Source organism: Panthera onca, chromosome A2 (genome assembly GCF_046562875.1).
Source record: "Panthera onca isolate mPanOnc1 chromosome A2, mPanOnc1 haplotype 2, whole genome shotgun sequence".
Classification (NCBI taxonomy): domain Eukaryota; kingdom Metazoa; phylum Chordata; class Mammalia; order Carnivora; family Felidae; genus Panthera; species Panthera onca.
Window position 1 is genome coordinate 84,793,338 of NC_138340.1, and position 6,918 is coordinate 84,800,255.

Consider the following 6,918-nt stretch of genomic DNA (forward strand, 5'->3'; position numbering starts at 1 on the left):
ATAGATTGGAAGGAGCCAATAAATGTTCTTCAGTAACATGGTAGCCAAGTAGATGCGGTGTTTTAAGAATAGAAACTTATGTACATACTTGGAAAATGGAGTAGATATAGAGCATCAAGTCAGGAGTCTGGCACGGTAATTGAAACATCAGAAAATAAGGATTAGAATTAAGGTATCAAAAGTGGGAAAATAAAAGTGACATACAAATTGGAAAAATAATACCTATATAAAGGTAATAGATGCTTGATCAAAAGAGGAACATGGAATGAAAATTTGGTGTAGCAAAAAGAATTTTTTGGAGTTAGTCTTGAGCTCAAAATCCTGCCTTCACTTTTTGCAAGAACTTAATCATATACTCAATTTCCCTGAGCCTCCGTTACCTCCTTTGTAAAATAAAACTAATGATAGCAGTGAATTTGCTGTGCAATTATAATATGGTGTAATAGTAATGTATTTTTTGTTCTGAATTGGAATGATGATGGTATAAATGAGCAGGATTTAGAAAAAAGAACAAAATATATGAAACAGGAAATAATAAGACTAACATTTATTTGATATGAATTGAAGGACCTCCTTGAGGTAACATATAATAGGCATTTGAAAATTCATGACTAGTACTCAAGAGAGGGACCGTTATTTAATTTTGAAAACAGAGGATGTTTTAGAAATATGGGGTAGAAATCTAGACCTGAGGTGTCAGAATTGTAAGGTTTCCGAACCTACAACTCTGTATCCCTGAGTGTAGTTCATGATGAAATCTGATTTAGAGCATGGGAATAGATTTCCTAGCCTGTTGCTCTTACCTTTCCCACTGAGTCTCTACAATACGGCTAAATATGGTTGTCTAAGCCTCATTTGAAAATCTCCATTGATTTTGAGATGTGGCATTCTCGCCTCTCTGCTAAACAGCTCCAATATTCCCATTTAGTCTCAGACATTATCACATTTCCATAAGTTATTTGCTGTTCATGGCAAAATTTCCCAGGACTTTGCAGTCTTCCTCAAAACCAACCCTTCTTTGCTTTAGCTTTCTGTTTCCTGGAGTTACTTCTTTTTTAAAGTTTATTTATTAATGCTGAGAGAGAGAGAGAGAGCGTGAGGAAGAGAGGCAGAGAGAGAGAGGGAGAGAGAGAATCCCAAGCAGGCTCCATACTGTCAGTACAGAGCCCAATGGGTGTCCGATCTCACAAACTGTATGAGATCGTGACCTGAGCGGAAATTAAGAGTTGGATGCTTAACCGACTAAGCCACCCAGCTCCTTCCCTACCCAGATGTAATTTCTATGTGGGATGTCATTATGAATCCCAAATGTGTCCAGGATATCAGGGTTATGCAACATTCATTTAAAAGTTGAAAATATGGAGTACGTAAATTTGAAAATTTGTTTTAGGGAAGTGCAGATCTAGCAGTCAGGGCAGTGGATTTATATTGTGGTTGCGTTGACTCAAACAATTTGTGTCAGATGCAAAAAAGTTAGTCAGACTTTCCTCTCTCAGCTTTAAAAAATAATACAAACTGAAACATTTCCCATCAAGGGCCACAATGGGTCATTGGCAGAATGCAGAAAAGTCTTTATTATCCGTCATAGTGTCTACCTAGAATGGGGAGCCAACATTGCTAAATAATCATTGCCCTAAATTCTGTTTGACCTGAGACCAATCCCTTTAAAGAGAGTTACCCTGATATGAAATGAGTGACATTATTATTTACCCCAACCTACCTCCCCTTTGAGAGTTTCTTTCCTTTCCTATCTCTTGGTGCATTCTTCCTTCAAGCTCAGAGACCCACAAAACTTCCCATTTTCTAAATGACACACTTCCTTCAAACCCTCCCACTAAACAGAACCTTGTAATTCAGACCTATTCTACCATCTAAAGATCAAGCTATTGAATCTGTCTTAGTAAGCAATACAGGGGAATGGAAAGTCAAGCAGATCTCACTGAGCTTAAGTCATCTTCCCTAAAAATAACAATAATAAAATCTATAGTCACAAGTGAACTAACACATGAGAGGATATTAAAACAGTGTCTTGCCTCTGGCAGTATTTTTTTTTAATGATATTCTTCCTGGTCCTGCTCCAAAAAGAAATGTTCTGATAGGACTTACCTAAGTAACCAGGGATGATAATATCTCCAGAACAATTCTTTATCCTGCGGGGGTGGCCTAATGGACATGTTTACTAGGATTTTGCATAGATATCCTTGGGTGGACCCTGTGCCTAGTCACCCACACCCTTATTGAGGATTGAAGTTTACTCTCCTACTTGCTAGAATGTTTCCGCCTAATGATAGCTGGGAGCTTGTCACTTTTCTCCAGAAATTTCCCTCAGCCAAAAATATCTACCTCACCCAAGGTCACACATCCCAAAGGGGATGTGCATCCAATGATTGGGGTCTCCAGTCAAGACAAATCTGAAGAACCATCTCAGCTTAAGAGCTCCCTGCCAACTTTGCTGAAACATTATTACTGCCCAGCACCCCAACATCTCCTCCTACCTGATTCTGATACTTTTACTTCCCCCAAAAATGTTGATCCTGGGAGCCCTTCTTAATAAGATTCCTGTACAATTATCTGTTCCAGAGTTGGCTTCCCAGGGAACCACACCAAATAACATGCTCCACACCAAAATGGACGACCACCAATAACAACAGCACAACTTGTAGTAAACCTGTAGTTCACATGGCATTTCGTGTGCTCAACAGCACACTGAAGCTCAATAAACCAAGGTATTTTTGCCACTTATTCTCACTGTATTCCCACAGCCAAGGAAACAAAGAATCTACTCAATTTTTAATAGACTTTATTTGTTAAAGCAATTTTAGGCTTATAGCAAAACGGAGCAGAAAATACAGAGATTTCTCATGTACCTCTGTCCCTATGTGCATAGCCTCTCCCATTATTAACATCCCCATCAAAATGGTACATTTGTTACCATTAATGAGCCTACATTGATACAACATTATCGCCCTAAGTCTATAGCTTAAATTAGGGTTGACTCTTGGTATGCTACATTCTTTGGGTTTGGACAAATATACAATGGCATTATCTATCATTATAGTATACAGAGTAGAGAGTAGTATCACTGAGCTACAAATCCTTTATGTTCTACCTATACATCCCTCCTTCCCTCTAACCCTTGACAACTACTGATTTTTTTTTTTTTACTGTCTGCATAGTTTTGCCTATTCCAGAATGTCATATAGTTGGAATCATATAGTACGCAGCCTTTTCCGATTGGCTTCTTTCACTTAGCAATACGTATTTAAGTTTTCTTCATGTCTTTTCATGACTTGAAAGTCCGTTTCTTTTTAGCAATGAATAATATTCCATTGTCTGGATACACCACAGTTTAATTTTTCATCACCCACTGAGCAACATTTTGACTGCTTCCAAATTTTGGCAATTATAAATAAAATTGTTATACATCCATGTGCAGATTTTTGTATGGACATAAGTTTTGAAGTCCTTTGGAAAAATACCAAGGAGAGAGTCAAATTGCTAGGTTTTATAGTAAGAGTATGTTTACTTTTGTAGAAAACCACCAAAATGTCTCCAAAATGGCTTTACCATTTTACATTCCTACATGCAGTGGATGAGAGTTCCTATCGCTCCACAAGCACTGTCTCATTTTTTAATTCGCATTTCCTTGATGACACACAATGTAGAACATCTATTTATATGCCTGTTGCCATGTATATATCTTCTTTGTGTCTTTTAAGGAATTGGCCTACCCTTTCAAATTCACTGAAGTTGTCAAATTTGTAGGCATACAACTGTTCCTTCTAATGTTAATTGGATCTGTAATGATGTACTTTCTTTCATTTCTAACATTAGTCATTTGTGTCCACTCTCTTCTTCTGTTAGTCTGTATACAGGCTTATTCATTTTATTGATCTTTTCAAAGAACTAGCATTTCTTTTTTCCAGTTTTTGGTTTAGTGATTTTTCTCTATTAATTTCCTGTTTCCAATTTCATCAATTTCTGTGGCAATTTTTATTATTTATCTTATATTGCTTACTTTGTATTTATTTTGCTCTTTTTTTCTAGTTTCCTAAAATGGAAGGCTAGATGACTAATTTTAGATCCTTATTATTTGGTAATATATGCATTTAATGTTATAAATTGTCCTCTAACTATGACTTCACTGTTCTCCAAATTTTGATACAGTGTGTATTCATTTTCATTTAGTTAAAATGTTTTTAAATTTCTCTTAAAATTTCTTCTTTGACCCATGTACTATTTAAAAGTATGCTGTTTGATTCCCAATTTGGTATAATTTATACCTTTTTGTTATTGATTTCTCGTTTAACTTCATTGTGGTCTTACAGCAGTCATTGTATGATTTCTACTCTTTTAAATTTGGTGAAATGTGTTTTATGGTGCAGACTGTGGTCTATCTTGATGAATGTTCCACATAAGCTTGAGGAGATTATGTATTCTGCTGTTGTTGGAAGACTTGGTCTATAAATGCCTATTATACCCAATTGATTGATGGTATTGTTTTCAACTATGCTCTTATTAACTTTCTCTCTGCCGGATCTGTCCATTTCTGATGAAGGGTGTTGAAGTCTCTAACTATGATAGTGGATTCATCTGTTTGTCCTTGCAGTTCTATTTTTGCCTTGTTTTATTGCTAGGCACATACCTTAAGGATTATTTTGTCTTCTTAGAGAATTGACCCCTTTACCACTATGTAATGACCCTCTTTATTATTATTTCTCCTTCAATTTTTAATAATGATATCTCAGAGTACAGAAATTACACTTTAAATGTTTCACCCCACTCCCTTCTTGTTTACATGGTTTCTGAGAAGTTGTACGTAATTCTTATTTTTGCTCCTTTATAGGTCAGGTGTTTTCTGCCCCCTCCACTGACTTTTATCAGGATTTATCCCTTACCTTTGATTTTCTGTAGTTTGACTAGAACAGGTCCAGGTGTAGTTTTTGTTTGCTTCTTTGTTTGTTTTGTCATTTATCCTTCCTGGTGTTCTCTGAGCTTTCTGGATTTGTGGTTTGGTGTCAAATATTAATTTGGGGGAAATTTTCAGTCATTATTATTTCAAATATTTATTTTGATCCTTTCTTTCTTCTCCTTCAGGCATTCCCCATCACACATATATTATACCTTTTGTACTTGTCCCACAGTTCTTGAATTATGTTCTGGTTTTTATCATTCTTTTTTCTTATTATTTTTCAGTTTTTGGAGACTTCTACCAAGATGTCCTTAAGCTCAGAAATTCTCCCTCCCTTTTAGAGAGCTTGCCTGATTATTACTCAGTTCAATAAGCAGCAGTTCAGTAAAAAGCAGATCTTCATGATCCAGCTCTTCCTTAATTCCCCAGTCACATTTCTTATTACACGGCACCCCCACTATAGTCATACTTAGCAGCTTAGCCTTAAAGGCATGATATTCTTTCTCTGAACTCCAGATGTTTTGCACAAACTGCCCCCTGTGTCTTGCCTTATCTTGCTAATATTATTCACCAATACATGAAATTGCATAGTTTTTAATTCATTCAATTAGGTTCCAAAATAACTAGGGAAGATTCTAAGTATTATTTACTATTTTAGTCTCTAATCTTGACGTAATGCCTGACATGATATACATTCATTTTTTTTTTTTTTTTAATAAGGGATTTCTCAGGGCACCTGGGTAGCTCAGTCAGTTAAGTGTCAGCTCAGGTCATGATCTCACCATTCATGGGTTCGAGCCCCACATTCAGCTCTGTGCTGACAGCTTGGCATAGCCTGGAGCCCACTTCAGATTGTGTCTCCCTCTCTCTCTGCCCCTCCCCCGCTCACACTCAGTCTCTCTCTCTCTCTTTCTCTCTCTCAAAAATAAATAAACATTAAAAAAATTTAAAGTGATTTTTCCATTTAAAATGACATGGATGGAGCTAGACAGTATTATACTAAGTGAAATGAGTGAGTCACAGAAAGAGAAATACCATATGATTTCACTCATCTATGTTATTTAAGAAACAAAACAGATGAACAGAGGAGGAAAATAAAGAGAGGCAAATCAGAAAAGAGACTCTTAACTATAGAGAACAAACTGAGGGTTGCTGGAGGGGCGGTGGGCAGGGGGATGGGTTAAATGAGTGATGGGTATTAAGGAGGGTACTTGTTATCATGCGCACTGGGTATTGCATGTGATGAATCACTAAATTCTACACCTGAAACTAATATTACACTGTATGTTAACTAACAGGAATTTAAATAAAAACTTGGAAAAAATAAGTGATTTCTATGTTGAAATGAGTACTTTGGTCGGGGGTTGCTAACTTGATATAATCAAATCATTTAGAAAGTTTTTTTTTCTCTTAAAGTTATTGATATAATTTTAGGACTCTGCATCAATCAAAATAGAACAAGAAATAATGCATTAACAAAAAATTACAAAGTTTCATGTACTTGAAACAACAATAATTTCATAGTCATTACATGGAGACAACATTCATGGAATGAAAAGACTAGAATTCTAAGTACAGGGTACTGGGGAATGTTTAGCAAGTAAAATAAAGAAGAAACTTTTTCTCTATTCTAGTATAATTACATGAAGATAACTATTTCTATTATTTTCTACTGCACAGAAATACATTTATATTCACCTATATGGGTTTATGAATAAACTCATACATATAAATAAAGCTTATAATGGAATGTTTAAGAATATTTAGATATTTAATAGCCAGTCATTAATTACATTTTTCTAGAGTGAGACATTTGTATTTTGAGTTATATGACTATTTTCTCTAAATCACTCTAAAAGAGTGATTATCTAGTTTTTTTCCTAATAATATTCCAGAATGAACATACCTGAAGGGTGTTTTCTTTTCACATGAATTAGCAAGAATGAAACTTTCTCACAGAAGACTTTAGTGATAGTTTGTGAATTATATGCATATTTTTCCAGGTT